A 20713-nucleotide genomic window follows, 5' to 3' on the forward strand; every position below is an offset into this window, starting at 1 on the left:
GTAGAGAGGGACCATATTGGTAACATAAAATCTATAATATATTCTTTGTATATCTTACTTATGAAGAGGAAAAGTGTTAGGATAATAAAAAAATTCTCTCCCTTGGCAAAAGAATGGAAATTATAAAAGGATCTAATTTACTTGAGCCTTGAGAAATGGCATGTAACTATAGAGATAGGGACACACAATTCTATGAGCATAATTAAATCATTACTCATAAACATTGTGACGCATCAAAAGAAGCCCACCAATTTGAATAGAAACAATGGTTGGAATATTAGCAGAAATTGGGTCTCTTTCTTGTCCTCCTAATTGTCGTTAGGTTCTTTAAGTTACTTCTAGTCTTTTGTGGGCCTTTGTTCCTTCTTAAGTTTTTTAGAAATTTTTGTATCATCTTGTTCTTTGACCCGTTATATAATTATATTTGTTGGTTTGTCTTAAATTTGATTGTATGGCCTTTATACTTTAGTCTCCCTTACTTTGATTATATTTGGTTGAATTTGATTTATTTATGATTTTCCTTTCTATTTGATTTTTTTAGTTTCTTATAAGGCCTTACCTCCTAGGATTTTGACTCCTTTGAATTTTTTGACTGAGCTCTTTAGTTAATGTTTGACTTGATTATTTTTTATATTTTAATTTAAAACTTATCCTATCCTTAATTATTTGAGTTGGTTCCTAGTATCTAATGGTATTATTTAAATCAATAATATTTTCTTAGTTAGTCATTTATGTTGGTTTCTAATTAATAATGTTTTTTGACTTCATTGATATTTGACTTTATTTGTTTATTTATTTTTATTATTTAAAAATATCTTTTATTAAAGCTCTTGATTTAATTAGTATAAATTATTTCTATTAATTAAAATTATTATTAGTAAACTAGCCATTATAGTATCTCTACATCGATCCCTATTTAAGCTATTGCCATGATGTGCAACTTCATCTTGCCCTAACAATGAACCACACTGGATGGTTTGAAACACGTCGGCAAAAAAATCTATTATATGATTTGTACTAAAAAAAATAAAAAATAAAAATCGTTAATCAAAACCTTGCTGTTAAATTAATAATATGAATCTATAGAGATAGGGGCACACAATTCGATGAGCACAATTAAATCATTACTGATAAAAAGATTGCAACACTTCAAAACCTTATTGTTAAATTAAATCGTTCGATGAATGAAGGGGAAATAATTACCCACTTAATGATTCCATAAAAGAGTAAGGCCTCAAATAGGAATAAAATAAGTAGAGGAAAAGGAAATATTTATAATTAAAATGTTAATATTTGAAACAGATAGGAAAAAAAAACTCTACACCTTATCTTGCAACAATAAACTATGGCACAACAGTTGAAGGGTGAGGGTTTATTAACACCCCTTTTATTGGAAGGCCAGAAGAGAGGCCTCAATAGCAAGCCTTCCCAAAACCCTGAACCAAAGACAACATAGACATTAACATGGAAGAAACTATGTTAAATGGATAACATAAAATAGTAAAAAACTATAACTTAACCAGAGTATAACTTATCTATAAACTTTGCAATTTCTTATAAATTAATTATGCTTGCACTTATTCTACTTGTTACAAATATTATATAAAAAATAACATTAAAGTATAAAAAAACAAAATTGATTTGCTAACTAACTTAATTTTAAAAAATCTGGATCTATTTTAACAGTTTAGATCTACCAATGCCCAAATTAAGAAGAAGTAAAACTAATAATCTTGCACTCTATAATAGATTTCTTCAAACCTTTAAATAAGATTCATCATAACAAATACTGTGGAGAAGTACTATAGACTTGTAAACCACAACTCAAACTTATATATAATAATTATTATTTTTTCATTTTAATTATATTACTCAAACTTATATATAATCATTATTATTATTTTTTCATTTCATTTTTATTTTTCATTATTTGAGGAGTCCACGTAACATTGAGGAGTCCACGTAACATTACATAACATTTTAGAACATCATTTCCATATTGGGAATCAAAATGCATTTCAAGAAAATAATTATATAAATAAATGAAAACTATTAAAAATTCAAAGATATTAAATAAAAAACAAAATTAGTATATATATGAGAGGAATCAACAACTAAATCAGCCTTAATTACATGAAAATGGTTTATTTCAGTGATTACCACTATACTTCTAAGATCTAACACTTTCCTCCTCTCAAAATTTGAACTTTACACAATACTTCATATTACATAAATCACTAATTAAAATACACACTAAAAACATTTTATACAATAAATTAATTAATTAATAACTAATATAATTATACATTACAATTATATAAATAATTGAAAAGTATTTAAATTTTAAAATGTAATAATAAATTTTAATATAATAAACCAATATATTAAAATAAATATAAACTAGAATTGCCAATTGTGATCCTAGATTGCAATTATATATAGGTATAAATAAATGAAAATATTTTGTAGACGAGGAGTTTTCCTAAATTGATGTTTAATTAACTATTAATGAGTTTCAATAATAAGGATGCGTATATTTATGCTTTCAAGTTGAACTTTATTCCATTACAGATTTTGGAATTTTACGAATATAAACCCACATAAATACTTGAGATCCGCTTTTTCATTTAAATTCTGAAATAGTTCCAAACTTTAAAAAGATATTTCTTTTTCAAAATATTATTTTACCGTTTAAAAATTTATATAGAATAAAAATATTATTTTATTGTTTAAAAAATTATATAAAATAAAGGTCGAGAAAGTATTTTTTAAGTTATTTTGTGGTTTAAATGTTATTGGTTCAAGAAAAAAATCTAGTTATACTATCATGTTAATAGTTAGTGTGATCTATTCAAGTGCAATCATCAAATGATCTTGATGACATAGATGCTCTTGGGTTACTACTACTCAAACCACAAAATTCATCTAAATAAAAAAAATCATATAACAAAATATTCTGCTTTAAAAATTTAATCTCCGAAAGTGCTTTGAATTTATAGTAATCAACATAAGAATACCCTTGTTAGGAAGATAAATCCCTCTTGCTGACAAGAGCGATCACCCTAGACCCTAAAGGAAACTAGGAACAAACAGACAATTGAATATCTCTTTACCTAAGATTACCTTGTTGAATTGTAAATATAAAAGACGAAGAATAAGAATCTTACCTATTTGTGAAATGCTTGGTGAAGATCCTTTTTTCTCAATGTAGCTTCCCAATGCTCGAAAAGACTTGCAACCACAGACATTAGAAATATCAAAGGCATATGCAACATAATAATTCAAACAAGCTTAATCTAATGATCAAGGATATTAGAAATTGAAATTGTCTTAATAAATATCCAAAGAAATATAAATCATTCATCACTTCAGTAGAATAATACAATGGAAAAAAGGACTCATTTGTATTAATTCAAGGATAAAGAAGAGTCTTACAACATTTGCCTTGATGTCATGAGGTTCCTACCAAATTCCTCCAACCCTCTCCTTAGATGATAAGCCTTCCAATCTCAATCCAAAAACATAAGTCTATCTTCTTTGGTGATCCAGGAGGATTCTATTGATTCAATTGTGCAGGTGTTAAAGTGTCATCATTAGTGTTCAGTGTCGTCATCACTTTAGTTTAGCTTCGACAGTTGGATAGTGTTGGGCATGGATCAAGTTGTTTAGGTAATAGGTTTTCATGGTGTTTAGCGAAGATGGTTTAGCCCTTGGTTTTTGACTTGTGTTCATCAACAGTTCCACCAGGATTGTTTGACGACATGTGTCTTGTCATTCGACTTGCAGGATTAGGTGTCGACATGGTTGTGTCATCCATAGTAGAGGTTCAATGTTGACTTGGGTGTCATTGATGGCAAAGGATCGATATCGTCAGGTTGTCATTGTAACTGTGGTTTGTGTCGACAATATGCATTGGTACGTCATCATGCAACAAATATTGATAATGTCACTTAGTGACAAAAGATTGTACAAGGGTCACTAAATTTGAGTTATTAAACCCTAATCTATGTACTAAATCCTAAATCTAAGCTCTAAGCTTAATGCAGTAGCCTAAGTCCTAAAACCTTAAACCTATCATAATACAATACAATTATGTATTAAAAAATACATTACCTAAGCTAAAAGCTAGCACCTAAAGTCCTAACCCTAACCATTAAATTCTCGACCTTTACATTACTGACAAATAACATTCATAGACCTCTGACCACGCGGTCAACATAACTATGTCGGCGGTGATGTGAACGATGTGTTGGTTAACCATAAGGGTCGGAGCCGCAGTTATAAGCCATCAGGCCTTCACCGCCACAGAGTTAGCATGTGAATGGAGGCGGGTTAGCCGTCGAGGTTAACATGACAGTCAGGTCCTAACCTCATCAGAACCATGCAGAGTTAAACCAAAACATGTGAGAAGTGATACCGGAGGCAGTTTGGCAACCACAGTATTAACATTAACATTCAACGCGTCGGACCTGTCAGTCAAAATCGTTAGTATCACCGTCAAATGGATAGCTGTCACATCTAAACTGTCACTGCACCGCTAGCCAGAAATGCCAGAGAAAACTGCCAAGTGGCATCAGGTGGTTAGACTTTCGACGCTCACATGCGGCGATTACAACCTCCACCCAGTTAGCTGACCACCAGTAGTCAAGACTTATTACAAAGTTATTTTTGGGTTTCTAATTCAGTTTGTCCAACAAACTAATTAGAGGACCATAACAACCATCCCTAGGTGTCCCTATGCCACAAGACCGAACCTCATGAACCCAAAATTAGGCCAAATTCATCCGTAAACTTGGTGAAGGTGGTTTTGATGAACTTGGAGGCCTTTAAAAGGTGGATTTTCTTCTTTGAAGACATGAGAGTGGTTTTTTACTTTTGTATGCAGATTCTGGAGGATATAGGCGGGTTTTGTTTTAACTGTTACGGGAGCAGCCGGGGTCAGTTTTTGAAATCTTAAGAAGCGTTGGAAAGCTGGTTCAAAGGGATATCTGATGAAAGTGATCGGAAGTGCTTGCGTGCTGGTATTTTATCAGTGTAATCAACTTCTTCTATTCACTCCTAATAAAAACGGTCACCGATCTTGAAAGTGGACCCAAAGACGTAGTCTATCAGGGACGAATTCCGTCATCAATCTTGTTGTCTGGTACCGTTGTGTTTTTACTATTTGCACTTCTGTTATGCATCGATTTTATGTTTAATCAGTTATCGTAAAGTGTTCTTCTCAAGCAGTTTACCTCGATTTCTGTGCTTTCAATTATCATTCAATTCAATAAGCGCTAATCAATTCTACATTAGTTTTTAGTTTATGATCATTTCAGATGATCTGGCCTCCGCAATCCATCTATCCTTCAGTCAATTTATAGGCCAAGAGAAATAAGTTTCATATCCAAAAGAGGAGGATGAGATCCCCTAATTGGGGGATTAAGGTTCCTCGATGAAAGGGAATTAACTCCATGATCTGAGGGGTTTGGCTCAATAGATATGACCTAGAAGCTTTCAGTTGGGATATATTCTACCAACAATGCTTTTGGAATTCAATTTTTATTTTTACTTTTCTTTGATTCACCTACATAGTCTATAGTGGAAGATAGAGCATAGTTCTACGCAGTTATCATGGATAGAAACTGCACAAGCACGAAAATTTGCTAGAAAAGATGTGCATGTCATACTTAACAAGGCATACAAGCCATTTTACCAAAAATTCTCATCTTCTTCAAGGGTTTTTTATTGATTGACCTCTAAGGGAGTGCAATGGAACATGTTAATAGATGACGAGAGATCCATTTTACCAATCAAGTGTCATGGTGAAAAAATGATGTGTGACAGATTTTCCCCTAAAGTGTGAAATTTGAAAATTAATTTTTAAAGATTGAAGTGCTTTATCATGTCAAAGATTGGATCAGAGACAATGGTTGGAAACCTACAAGAATCATTCAAGGATTACAATGCAATATATATAATCATCACTGAGGTAGTCATTCCCATACTCAGAGTAAAGCTAACTCAATGAACAAGTGAAAAAAAATTCAAAAATCATATGGTAGACACAGTATGGATGCAGTCATTAGTTATGAATTCGTCTACATAATCATGAATATAAAAACTCCCCGCAACATGGATTGATGAAACTAGATTTTGGATCTTCATCTCCACCTCTCTATCAATAATCTATCCATGTGAGTGAATGTCTCGAAGTCGTATATGGTAGAAACCACTTGATTATCGGTCAATGATGTGTATCATTAACAAACGCGAGAAAAACCACCAATAATGTCAATTTCTCTCAAGGTACTCCCAGCACAATCTATGAAGTATGAATAGATGATCTAAATTCGAACACTCATAGAATCATTCAATCAAAGGCCAATGATGAGAACCTATCATCGAAGGAAAGAAACCTACCATTAAGCCATGTAGGCTGGAAGGTACTAAAGGTTTCTAGATCAACTTCCTAGATAATGAGTTGAAGTCAATAGGAGGTGACCCATCGTAGGAAAGCCTACGACATGAAACACAATGTCAAGTTTTGAAGAATAGTTGCAAGGACTGACTCAGGGATGGCCAACGCGATTGAAGGCTAAAATTTGCAAAGGAACATGAACTAAGGTTGAACTTCTCTTGAACACATAGCGACACAACAATTGAATTGGAAGCATTTGACTCAAAAATAATACTCAAAATCAGATGAAGGCTTTCAATGAGGTTCGATTAACTATAAGACAAATGGGTTTCCCAACCTTGACATAAATGTAATGGAGTTTCATGTTCAAGAGCGACATATTGCCTTTATGATGAATGTAAAATTAACACCTTCTGCCAATTTCCCCCCACCATTACTAGCATGTACCTCTTTATTTTTAACAAGATTGAGGAGGGTAACATATGCTTGTCCTATAATTTCATCCTTCGGATGATTCCTCTAAAGTCTTTTTAACGAACCCTAGGAAGGAGTGGTTCGATCTCGTCATGTTTAACAAGTCCTATATTGTTTCATTTTTATGAGTCCTAACTCGATGTTGTTTTCTTTTAAGACTTTGAAAAAGACATAAAGGAAACTCATTCAGTTCTTTTACTGTAAAATTTTAACGAGCCTGGAAAAAGTAAAGCTCAATGCTTTTGGTTTTTAAGGAGTCAGAAGAAAAATATAAGTAAACTCTGTCATGCTATTTTTTGTAAGTTTAGTCTCTCAAGCCCTAAAAAGGATAAAATAATACAAGAGAGAACTCTATTGACCATAATCAACCAACATATACATTTTTCGTAAACAATATAGTTCAATCTGTAAAAGGGGTAAACTTATACTGAGTGAACAATTGTTCATTTACCTTTACGAGTTCGAAAAATCAAGGGCTCAGAAATATTTTCATGTTTTGAGAGTCTGAAAAGGGCTTAAAATAGGACTCTATGGTTTCGCTTTTCGTAATTTTTAAGAGCATGAAAAGTGATAAAAGTCCTATCGTAATCGAAATGATTCAATTTTACATTGTAACATGTTCTCCACATCAAACTCAAATAAATTATCATAATTTCTCAATATTCAGGTAAAAACACTAAAAGTATCGACTTTTAAAAGGTCTAAGGTATAAAAATAATATTTAAATCACCCAAGAACATATAAAAGTTCAAAAAGTAACTTTGATTTTACCATTTATTTTTTTACCAAATTAGAGAGTAGAAAGAGGGATTTTTACCACCAAACTTCCGAGGCTGATTCTGAGCAAACCAGTGGAGGAAATCAAGAACTGTTTCCTCCAGGTAAGAGATCTCTTCAATATCTCCATTTTCATTTGTTTACATTTCAATTTTAGGCATTCATTCGATTTTTTGGGGAGGTTCCATGTTTAAAAATGCACCCTCAGCCCTGTGTGGGAACTCTTCAGTGGGTCTACATAGGCTGGTAATTTTTTGTGTATTAAAAAACATTTCCCATGTGGAAACTCTCCCGAGTATCCACGTAGCTACGCTCTATTTACCAAAAAGCGATCCCACGTGCTGAGGATTTTTAAAACACGAAATTTTTTCTCCAATTAATCCACAGCTTGTTTCAAAAAATGTTCTAACTCCTTCTAAATGTTATTTTAGGATAATTTGATCATTCAAACATGGAATGGAGTGAGAGAGAACATGAAGAGAAAGATTTAGTAGATTTGGATGATCTGACCACTATGTAGGCTTTGAGAAATTGTGGCCTCTATAAGTATTGGATTATTCAAGGAATGAAAGCTCAGGTAGAGCTCATGACATGGTTGGTGAGGATATGGGATGTCCAAGGTCAATGATTTGTGATCAAGGATCATCAGGTCATCATTGATGTTGATGATATATACATTTTAACTGGGGTCTCCCATAGAGGATTTGATATTTCTTTGTTTAGGAGAAGGCCGAGTGGAGACATTACTTCTGGATATTTGCGATGATTTTGTGGGAATGCATAGCTCAAAGACGATAGGATGAATATTCATACTATTAGGAACCTGGCTTTGAGAACCATATCTTTCACAGTCAGAAAATTGTGTGGTGGTGCATCCCTTCACATGGCCACAAAGGCCCAGATGTAGACTCTCATGGAATGTTGGGAGTCCACGGTCTTTAACTAGTGTGAGGAAATGGTTGTCAACATGAAAGGGCGACTAACTAGAGCAAATAATGGTAGACTAAAGAACATCATTTATGGTGCCATTCTAATTTCTTTTGCTCTATAGAGGATTCCACTCCTCAGGTCACAACATATTTTATTGGATGAGGTAGGGCCTTGGGATCCATAGATGTTGAGGTAGGTTTAACTTATGTCTCATCATGAAGGTAATGGTCTATTGGTGAGATATGCCCCAAATTTCTTTGTATGGATAGGTCAAAAGATCATCTCGATCAAAGAATTCCCATATGTAGGGATGGATTATAGAGGTGACCCAGATATCCCTCTCCGAGCACAGACATAGTGGGGTGACCTAGGTAAACATTTCTCATTTTGATGTTTTCATCTAAATTTTTAATTTTTATGTTCTTTTTGTCTTTCAAGGCTAATTATTCGAAATGCATATGCAGATGTGGGCCCAGTTCACCAACAGGACTGCAACGCTTTGACAAGCACGGTGACAATCCTATAGAAGTTGTAGCACCTAACTCAGAGGTGGAAAAATCATTAGCAGAGCTAGAACACAACCTAGAGAGGTTGACTATAGACATCCCAAAGACTGGGATGGATAATTTTCTTCTTTGATACAAAAGGCACGTGGTTGGGGTTCTAAGACCACTTAGGCAACTGTTAACCTGGGTTGCTCATGTTATACTCTACTATCATGATCATCATCATGCTTATCTACTTGGTCTTCTATGGATACATTTTGATTTTTGTATCATAATATTCTGATAATAAATGCCACGGGGACTTATGTCCTTGAATGACATATTTTTGTTTAACACACTCTCTACAAACTCAATCTAATGAAAACTACTACTTTTGACTTCAGTTTATCTTTTTCAATATGTGGATGAATATTGTTTTTACTTGAAAATGTTTCCAATGTCTATTTAACACATGGTTGGCTAATGCATTGTTTAAAGTGTTTAAATTTCTTGGAATGTGTTGATATTCAAAGTAATCAAACTATGTTTCCAAATGATGGACCCGTGAAAACATTCTTAACATTGATGAAGTTATTACTGCGTAAAAATTGTTTAAATGTAATACTATGAGTTGTGAATCTAACCTAAAATTCAAACGTCAAATGCCAAATTAAATGTCATCAGATAATAGTTCAATAACTACACTATATTCTACTATGCTATTCATTGTTTGAGCAAGGCATATCCCATGAATGGAAACTAACTCATCATCGGGTGAATAAATGACCCAATTTGGGGAAGATAAATTCTGAGTACTATGGCTAGTCTCATCACTAAAGCCAATGCAAGTTTGAGGGGACATCGACATATGAAAATCAAGTGTAAAACAAGATAAGCAGGAGAAGTAGTAGTGGACTGTAAAAAATTTTAAAACTACCGTACGCACTTATAAAAATAAAATATAAATGATGTACAAATATTTTCGAAATTTTTATGCATAATATCTCTTTAGGTAAAGGTCATTTCTAGGTTTTCCTAAAGAGAGACCATCATAATCAACAAGCTCATATGGTCCTTTAGATAATACACGTTTTACAATGTAAGGGCCATGCCACATGGGCTCGAATTTACCTGCACCTAATTTGTTATGAGCTTGATCATAGACCAAGACTAGGTCACTTTATACATAAGAACAAGGATTCATGCTTTGATCAAATTGAGCCTTAACTCATTTTTTATGAGCCTCACTAGCTAGATTGTCTTCATGGCAAGTTTCATCTAAATGTGATAAGTGCAAAAAGCATTGTTCCTCTACAGAGGTAGCTGGTAATAATTCAATGGCTAGCTTCAAATCTGGGATTTCACATTTAATCGAAAAAACTACCTCCAAACCATAAACAAGTTGGAAGGGAGTAAAAGCCATGGATGTTTTTGCAGTAGTATAGTATGCCCACGAGGCTAGAAAAAGCATGGTATGCTAGTTTCCTTTATGAATACCAACTATTTATTCGATCATGTTTGTTAAAACTTTATTAATAGCTTTGACTTGACCATTTTCTTGTGGATAATAAGGGGTAGAGCTATCGTGGCATAGGCTGAGTTGTGCAGATAGTTCAGTCAACGTAAAATTGTGAAAATGGCTACCATGATCTGTAACTATGGCTTGTGGGACACCAAACAAAGCAATCACATAACTGAAAATGAAAATTGTTGCAATCTCGTCGTCATCCTTATATGTAGGCATCACCTCAGCTCATTTCGTAAAATAATCAACTGCAAGAATAATATACTGATTCCCCTCGGCAGATTGAGGGTTATATGTAACAAAATCTATGCCCCATTTTTCAAAAGGACCAACAACTTTAATAGGGTGAAGAGGAGTTGGGGGCTCACATCTTCTGATCATAAATTTGGAAAAAATGGGAATTTTTGAAGTGCAATTATACAATCTTTAAACATAGATGGCCAAAATAACCAGCATGCAATATCTTGAAGAGTTAAACATCGTCGAAAAATGGAATCAGCATCTCGACAATAAATAGTGTCACCAACAATATTATATTGTTGGGATTGGTAGTGGATGCAAGGACGATAATTTTGAGATAACTCAGGCCTAAAAGTTTGGGTTTGGATATATGTGATTATATCTCCATACCAAGGATTGGACGTACTAATCAGAAAAAGAGATTCATCAACAAGATAATCTTCTAACACTATTTCTGTATCAGTATATGGAAAGTCACATAAAATTTCTGTGAAAACTAATGATTTCTTTGATTTAGATCTTTCAAATTTCAAGTCAAATTCCTATAATATAACTATTCATTTTGAGTACTTTCCCCTAGAATTTTTTCGGTAAGAATATACATCATAGGTTACAATCCCAAATGAAATTTGTTTTTCGTAGAAGTATATATTATGAAAACTTTGACGAGCTTGAACGACTGTCAAGCCTAGTTTCACCACATGTACATACTTGATCTCCATTTTAGTGATATTTCGTCCTAGGTAATAGATCACATATTCACAGTTAGTTTCATCTTCTTGTACTAATACCATGCCAATGATCGCATCTGATGCAACTAGGTATAGAAAGTAATCCCGATGACAATCAGGTGGATGAAATAATGGTGTGTGGGTCAATGCGTATTTTATTGCATCAAAATATTTTTCAGCAAGCTCATCCCAAGTAAAAGGAATTCCCTCTTTCAAAATGTAGGTAAAAACTTGGGCCAGTTCATCATAGTTATGGATGAATCTATGCAAAAAAAATTATTTCCTCTGCAAACTCTAGAGTTGACGAAGTGTAGAAGGAGCAGGAAAATTATAATTTCCTCTACCTTAAGAGGATCGACACAAATACCTTATTTTGAAATGATAAATCCTAGTAGTCGACCAAATTGTACAGAAAAATTCATTTGTGCGGATTCAAATGAATATTGTAATGCATACATTTGATAAAGATTGCTTTCAAATGCAATGGATGATCCTGCCATCTCATTGAATGAGTTGGTAGGTCATCCAAGTAGGGTTGGATAATATGTTTGATACTGTGAAACATGTAACACATTTCTCTTCAAAAAGTTGCACCAACGTTATTCAAACCAAATGGGAGTTTCTGATAAGCGAAATTTCACCATCGATAGATGAATGTAGTTTTATGTTGGTCAGCAAGGAGTATGTTTATTTGATTGTAACCAGAAAATATATGGATCCATAAAAGAGAAAATACCATTTTCGGCACAATCTTCAACAATTTGATCGATATATGGGGTTGGGTAATCTTCCTTTGGAAAATATTTGTTAATATCCATGTAATCGATGCATAATCTAATGGTTCCTTGTTTTTTATTGACTTGTACAATATTTGATACCCAATTAGTTAATGGAACATTGTAAATGAAACCTACTTTTAATAGGTTTTCAACTTCAACTTTTATAGCAACAACTTTTCATTTATGAACCAAACGAAATAGTTTCTTAACAGGATGGACATCCATATAATTCTAAATTTCATGCACTACAATACTAGGATCAATTCCTAGAATTTCTTCATAAGACTAGGCAAAAATGTCATAGAATTCCTGAAATAAGACTTTATATGTTGAAATTTCTTCCAAAGAACAAGAAGCACCCACAAGAATATTTTTAGTAATACCTAGTTTCACTGAGATGTTAATTGGCATTTTCGATGATATATTTCCTAAAATCTTTTCAGATTCAGAATAAAGGATGGAAATTAGACATTCAGGATCATTGACAATCTCAGGCAAAAACATAGACGAAAAATCATTGTCAATTTTGTCAAGGCAAGTTAAGAAAGATGAGTGATGATGATAATTGTCCCATGGTATTTCATCCAAATCCATTAACTCCATAATCTCTTCATCAGTTATAAACTTTCCACCAAAAGGATCAGGTATTGATATTTGTTCTAAACGAGACAAATGAGAATAATCATTCACGGTCATATTCACTCTATCATTTTCAGATGATGTTGAGTTGGAAAAGGATTGAACTTCCTGATAAGCCAACTCAAAAGGCCTAAGAGGCATCTCACTGTCGTATAACATTAATTCTGACCCTAAAGGTGCTTTCCAAGGATCAGAAAACTTAGAAATGCTTGATGTAATCATATTGACCTTCACAACATTATGAGGAAAATTTGGTGGAGGAAACATGAAGTTCCCATAAGAGATGTGTCTTTAAGAATACCAACACCAACATCTTCACATGAACTAGTCAATTTTCCAACAAAAGGAATGCTACCAATAGAGATAGGGTCTGAAGTATAATATGATAGTAGGTCTACTTTCATAATTTTTCCCTTATGAGGAAACATTATCATTCAAAAAATGAAGAAACCCCTAAATACATGGCATAAGTCTAGCTTCAGCCAAGTAAAAGGTTATAACCAAGTTGAGCATCGACGACCTCAAATTCAATCGCAATTGTTTTATCCTCTAATTATACATGCAGATCATTCAAAATTCCATAAGGTCGAAAACCTCTTCCATAAAAGGCTTTCAAAGTGGTGGGAGACTAATTGATCATTGGAGAACCTAAAGCTTTCCAAAAAACAATAGACATAATGCATGTAGACAATCCTTCGTCAATTACTATTTAGAAAACTTGTCTAGTTTTAACAAAATGTAGTAATTGGACTGCCAATTGATCATGTCCCGATTTGCCTAATCCAGGTCAGACCAACTCAATCCTTACATGATCACACATTTTTGATGGTGTGATCGGTTCTGTGAGCCAAAAATTTAATCCTAAAAGAAAAATTCTAAGAATGCTCAGGTTTTGGCTCTACCAAATTCACTTGAAGAAGACCCTTCTTCTAAGGTTACTTCGGAAATAAATGTCGTAGATTTGTCTACTAGAAAAAAAAAAGAAATCTAGAGGTAAAAAAAGAAAAAGGTAAAAATAAAGAAAACACTTCCCCTAAGGAGAAACCAAACAAGAAAGAACCATATGAAGAAAAGAAGAAACCTCGTTATCCTTGTTTAATCTGTGATGAAGATCATTACACCAAGGAGTACCCTCATTGCGCCAAATTTTTTAAATTCATTAAGGGTTCACGTATTCCAACTGATTTGAAGGATCCATTTCCTTCTCAATACATTCAAATGGTTTTCGATAACCTATCTTCCTCTTCAACATCAGCAGAAATCATGATGATGTCTTCACCAATTATGCTAGCTATGAGATCTAAAGACTATGGATCAAAAAGTCCTAGTTTGAATGGAGATGATCCTAGTTTAGTTGGTCAAACTCCTACATATGCTCATCCTATTTATAAACATTTACACATAGAAAAACCCAATCCTAATACGGTAATTCAACCACCTCCTAAATGTGTTATTCGAAAGTCAGCTTTTAATCCTCATGCTAGAGCTGCTCAAAATTACAACAGTGTTGAAGATTTGGCTATGTCACCTTCAAAAATGTCGGCTCTCGAAGTGCTTTAGAATTGTTCAGCACAAAGGAAATTAATATTATCGTCTATAGGAGTATAAACAATATTTAAGTATTGGGCATGAGCAATAACTTGTTCTTTAGATACAACACCACCCTTGGGAACATTTTCGGTAATTACTGGTAAAAGTGATTTTATGGACCATTCAACCAAAATCTAGTCTCGGATATAAACTTTAACTAAACGACACCTCCACATCCATTCATGAATATGATCTGAAATATGGGTTGGCGTTGACTTTTTTAGAGAAGTTAAAAGTTCAGTACCATTATCATATTGAATGGGTATCTGAAAATGTGTCAAGAAAGAAATGGTTATGGCATTGAAAGTACTAAAATAATCTCACGATAATTCAACATACCACTTAGCCACCAAACTGGTTAATGTTCATTGGAAAAGATGTAATCTAATGGATAACATGGTTTGATATGCCTTCTCCCAATTTACCTTCAAATTTTGAAATGTCATTGGGTAACTTTGTAGGGATTTCTGACCAAAATGATAATAAAAAGTGGGATCATTTGTTAACCAAGATAGATCCAGTAAATCTGAAATTGCAATAAATAGTAACTCACAATTAGGATCCTACTGGGGGTATTGATAACCTTAAGGGATGAGTCTTTTTCTTGGAGGAGGATACCCAGGATATCTTGGAATAGCGTGAGCAGTTGGAATTTGCATACCTGCTTGACATTCAGGATGATCCATACTGAATTGTTGAATTGGTACTTGGAAAATATGATAGGGGTATGTTTGATTCTAGAAAGGAGGACCTTGACCCATTTGACCTTGGATAAACTATCCCTGAAAAGGTTGGCTTTGCAAAGGTTGACCTTGGAAGAATTGATTTTGAAAAGGTTGGCCTTGTAAAGGTTGACCTTGAACAAATTGAGTATGGGGTTTACCTTGAAAAACATACACTTGAAACAGTGTTTCAAAATATGTTATACAAGGCTACACCACAGGTATTTGGGGTATAAACTGAATCGTGGAAAGATTTTGATAAGAATATACCTAAGGAATAGTTTGAGTAGTTGGTTGCATCGTTACTTGAGAAGTAATTGGAACAGTTACTTCTGATACTCCTCGGATGGGAGTTTGTGGTGAACTCATAACAGGATTTTGAACAGACGTTTGCATAGCGTACTAAACCAGGGTTTGTGGAGTACTCAAGACAAGTTATTGTAGTGGTTGCTAAGGATGTGTTGATGGATTACCCTTAACAGGTAGTTGGACTTGTATAAGAATACCTTGAACAGGCATTTCCTGAATGGGTTTTCCAACAGGTTGAATGGGCTTATAGATTGGCATTAAAAGAGAAACTGGCAATGGTTTTTTATTATATGAAGGATTCTAGATTGTGTTCATCCCATGGAATGGAGTACCAAAAATGGGTTAAGATACAACAGGTTGACCTAAATCAGCTTGAGGGATGTGACCATAAAGTGGATAATTTCTAGTAGGAGGTTTCCCTCCAACCGTAGGATAAGATCAAACTAAAGGTTGTCCTCCCCTAGGCAGGTAATAATCTTCTGTTGGGTTTATTTATATACTAATCAAATGCCAAACCCTAAAGTGTAGGATCAATTAAATTAGTTGACATAGTTGAAGGTTGAATTGCGGGAGAAGCTCCTGAATATGTCCCAGAAATGGATTGATATCCAGAAGGCACTGATGGGCCACCACATAAATTTGATTTTGGATGGGTAGAAAACATAGAATTATCTGATGACATGGCTCCAGAAATCATTCTAGAAAAATAAAAACTTGGTATGGTAGAATAACGAGTAGCATATCATGGAATTCCTTGACCTAAAATGTTCGAAGGCGTAAAATACCAAGGGTCAAGTCGAAAAGAAGAAAAGAGAAGTTCCTTAAAATTAGTCTGGTCACTTGTAAAAGTTAGTGTATATGGCGATTCTTCCTCTTTGTCAGAGGTAAGTTCTTTAATAGTAATAATACCAAGAGGTAGACTGTCAGAAATAAGGAGTTTTACTCGCAGTGATTGTGGAGGAGTAGGGGCTAAAGCAGTTGAAGGTGACTCAGTTTTAGAAATGTCAAACTCAGGTTTATTGATATTTGGTTCGGTTAATTGAAAGTTTGAAGTTTCGCTAGTATTTGATTTTTTTTGAATAATTTCAGTAACTATTAGATCATTTACTGCTGAGTGTGATTCTACTATTTGAGGTTGATCAAATTTAGCTTTTGTTACTTCAGGTCCTAGAATAGTAGATGTTTCTAGTTGATTCACTTTAGAGACTATTACATCAGATTCTATAATAGTAGAATTTTCAGGTTCATCTATAGTCCCTGATCTTTTTTATTTTAATTTTTCTGTTTTAATCTTTTCTAGTTGAGTCGACGTATATTTAGGGGGTTGACCCAACATTCTACTTGATTGTCTTGGTAATTCAACCACTATGAATTTTTTTAATTAATAATTCATACAATATCAAAAATACACGTAAAGTCTCTACAAAGTGAAAAACAAACAAAGTAACACACGGTAATAAATCTAGGAATTCAAACCATACAAACTCACTTCTGACAGAGATCAATATTTACTATTTGGTGATGAAATGCAACATCGCAGAGATCAAAGTGAATTTTTTATAAATATGAGTGTTGAACTAGTTACCCTGGAAACCTGCTTAATGAAATAGTCTGGGGAAAGTAACTTCGCTTATGCCATCTCGAGCAAAGATTACCCTCCAAAAAGTCTAAGTGAGTCTAGCAAACATTTGTTCCATGTCCAAGAGGACCTTCCCTCTACCGTCACCTTAGGAAGAGCCCTAGGATTGTGGTCACTAAGTTTACCAACTAGAAAAATTCTACCTGGGTGGGTAGTCGTAAATCAAACGTACATGCAAAGGATAATTAACAAAGCTCAATCACCTTGAAATCTCCTCAACATGGTTAATTGGAGGTCTACTTTCAAGTGACCCTAAGTACCTCTCAGCACTCTTGTAATACGTGAAAATCACTCTATCATAGCCAATGAAGTGTGTACGATCACTTCACTAGATCCGACATGATCTCATGCTTAACTCATGTATAAGAAGAGCTTCCTAGAGCAAAACTGAAATAATTGGATTTCTCTCCCTAACTCAAGATTCTATTGTTTTCTATAACTTTGGAAAGTTTACTTCCTTCCCTATTCCAAAGCCCTACACTTATGCTACTCTAGGTGGTAAGATCCCTAAAAATGTAAAATTCTAATTTATTTTATTTAACGATGTGTTATTAAGTTGTTATTTACTCAATAGGTAATGAGAGTGATACATATGATATTAAGACTCAACTCGAAATTCTAATGCTATCGAACATGCAATTTGTAATCTATCATTCAATGAAATCCTAAATACAAGAAGGTAAGAGTTTCTTTGATTTTCTTTTCAAACGAAATGCAAAACTCAAAAATTCACTTAAATTTCTTTTCACAAGCAAGCCAATTTCACTTTGATGTATTTGAGATGCATAAATAAATTAATATTTCAAATTCGCCTGAAGCAAAAACAAACTCAAAACGTCCTTTATCCCTAATCACTTGAAATTTTCAAAAAAAACAAGAATCAAACAAGAGTTTGAAAAAATGAAATTTTCCTAATGAATTCCTTAACTTAATGATGTCAAAAGTGCAATTATGAAAGATTTCAAAACTAAAAAGAAACAAATATCTTTTTAACATTCAATAATGACAGTTATTCCTCACAAAACACTAATTTTTTAGAAACCCTAATTTGCAATTAAACAAAGAATTTCATCGCAAATAAGCAAGATTGATAATGTATCTGGTATATTTGATAGAGAAAGACAAGAATACAGTAATCCTGAAGACAACCTATCTCTTTTTTATTAGTCAGCAAATATGTCAGACAAAACGTTAACCAATTTTGCAAAAGGGATCAATTCCTAATAGCACTTCACAAAGCACTCAAACAGGTTCAAAAAATATATGGGACAACTAAACCAAATATTATGACACCTTCAGAAACATAAATTCGGACTTTGGGCAAGATAAAACGTAATTTTTCAAAAAATTCTAGGAACTGCGCAGACTAGCGGTGTAAACTAGTACCCATGAGCAACTTTCTTAATGCAAAACTTGTGCAGATCTACGCTTTGTATATGAAAAGAAACTGCATAGGTCTGTGAAGTGCAAGAAAAATTAAAAATGAAAGAAATCAAACCAAAGGATCTGAAAAAATTAGAAGAATCAACGTGCAGGATGCTTTTTACTCGTAGGACCCCGTTTGTCAAATTCGGGTCTAAAACATTATCAGAGAATTTTGAGGCATTAAATTACAATTTTTTAAGAAAAAAAAAATCCTCTTTAGCATCACACATTGTTTTCCTATTCTACACACAAAGGCCTTTCTAACGGTGAATGAATTGCATCAATCAGAGTTCATATGTGAAGGTTATGAGACTAAAAATTCGACCTTCCTAATTTCACCAAGATAATATGATAGCATGCTATGTAATCACCCCTTATTCATGAAAAATTGACTAGCCATATTACTACAATGAACTAGAGTCTAAAAAAGTAGATATTTTAACTCTCGTCAATAGATGAGGTAGTCAAACCTAGCCACTAATAGGGTATCGAGTTGTAGTATAACAGGCGACTAGGAAGAAAACCAGTTCCATTATTTAGAGTTCATTTTTTCCATGGATGCAAAAAATTATCCAAGTGGGATAGGAGATAGAGAACATGGAGATTATTTGTGCACTATAGTCGCCCATCAATCACAAGCCATAATTCTTTGTACTTACAACCATTTTCTTATTAGGGAAGGAGAATAGGGGAGCCTCACCTTCCAACTAGGTTTTCCTCAAAACAACGTCTCTTAGGTCTTATCTTGTGTCAAATATGTTCATGTGTCATATCCCCCTTTGTTACTATTTTTTCTGTTTTCAAATCATATGTCTCGATATAGTATTTTTCTTTCTCTTATGTTACATATTTTTTCTTACCTCTAATAATTTATTTCTATCTAGACAAAATTGTCATTAACAGTATAAATGAAATTATTTTTATATTACAAACTGCATATACACTTCTTTATCTCTCTTTCTCTCTCCTTCTCTCTCTCTTCCATCCTCTCTCCCTCACTTTCTTTCAATCTTTCCCTTGTCACTCCCTCTCTCCACCTTTCTCCCTCTGTGTTGTTCTTCTTCCCTCGCTCTGTCTCCCCCTCAAACTCTATCTCTCTCCCCTTCCCTCTTTTGAGTCGTCTCTTCCTTCCTCTTCCTCCCTTTCTCTCCCACATCCCTCTATCTCTCCCCATCACTGGCTCTCTCCCTCTTCCCTCCAAATCTTTTAGTATATCCCTCAAAAAAATACCCAATACTCAAAACTACAAATCTCGCAGTAACGCGAGTTCATAATTTCAAATTATTTTCAACATTTTCCAAAACACCGTTGAATCAATATGAGAATTCCTTTGGTTTGACCACAAAATAAGAAATCAAATGTTTTGACAAGAAAGAAAAATACTTTAATCGTCAAACATAAAATACGAAATGGTACAAATCCTCAAATGTAGTTGTTAAAACAACTCAAGACGTTAAATTTTGACATCAAAGAAAAATAATTTAACCATCAAATACTAAATACTAAATGCAATGTCAGAAATTATCGAATTCCTCAAATGTAGCAGACATAAATAGTTAAAATGTTAATTTTCATTGGAAACAATGTAAATTATTCCTAATTAAAGCTTAAATTTCGCAGTTCAAAATTACTAGAATTCAAACTCGACTGAAGGTAAATTTTCAAATCTAAGAGAATTTTAATTTTAACAGCAAGCTCATTAAACAACCTCAGACTTTAACAGACATTTACTCTAAAACTCAACTTCTCGCTCTGTTAGAACAACATCTATCATATGCCGCAAATTTGACATTATGGATATTCTGAAAGAAAGTCGAACAAACTATTGTAAGAGGAAAATATTATCTAGGAAAGTGCCCTCTACGTTATTTTGTCAAATGAAACCATAATGAATTGGATATCCCTAAAAAATTCATTGCATACAAGGTTTTTCATAATGCAAATAATGTTGTACGACCCACCAACTTTTTTATTCATGCATTTCATTTGGCTTATCCAATGTGATAGACTCGCCATAAATATGAGACTGAAATGAGAAGAGATGTTTT

Source organism: Pinus tabuliformis, chromosome 8 (genome assembly GCF_031772625.1).
Source record: "Pinus tabuliformis cultivar Carrire ecotype Pingquan chromosome 8, CPIR1, whole genome shotgun sequence".
In the NCBI taxonomy this organism is placed as follows: domain Eukaryota; kingdom Viridiplantae; phylum Streptophyta; class Pinopsida; order Pinales; family Pinaceae; genus Pinus; species Pinus tabuliformis.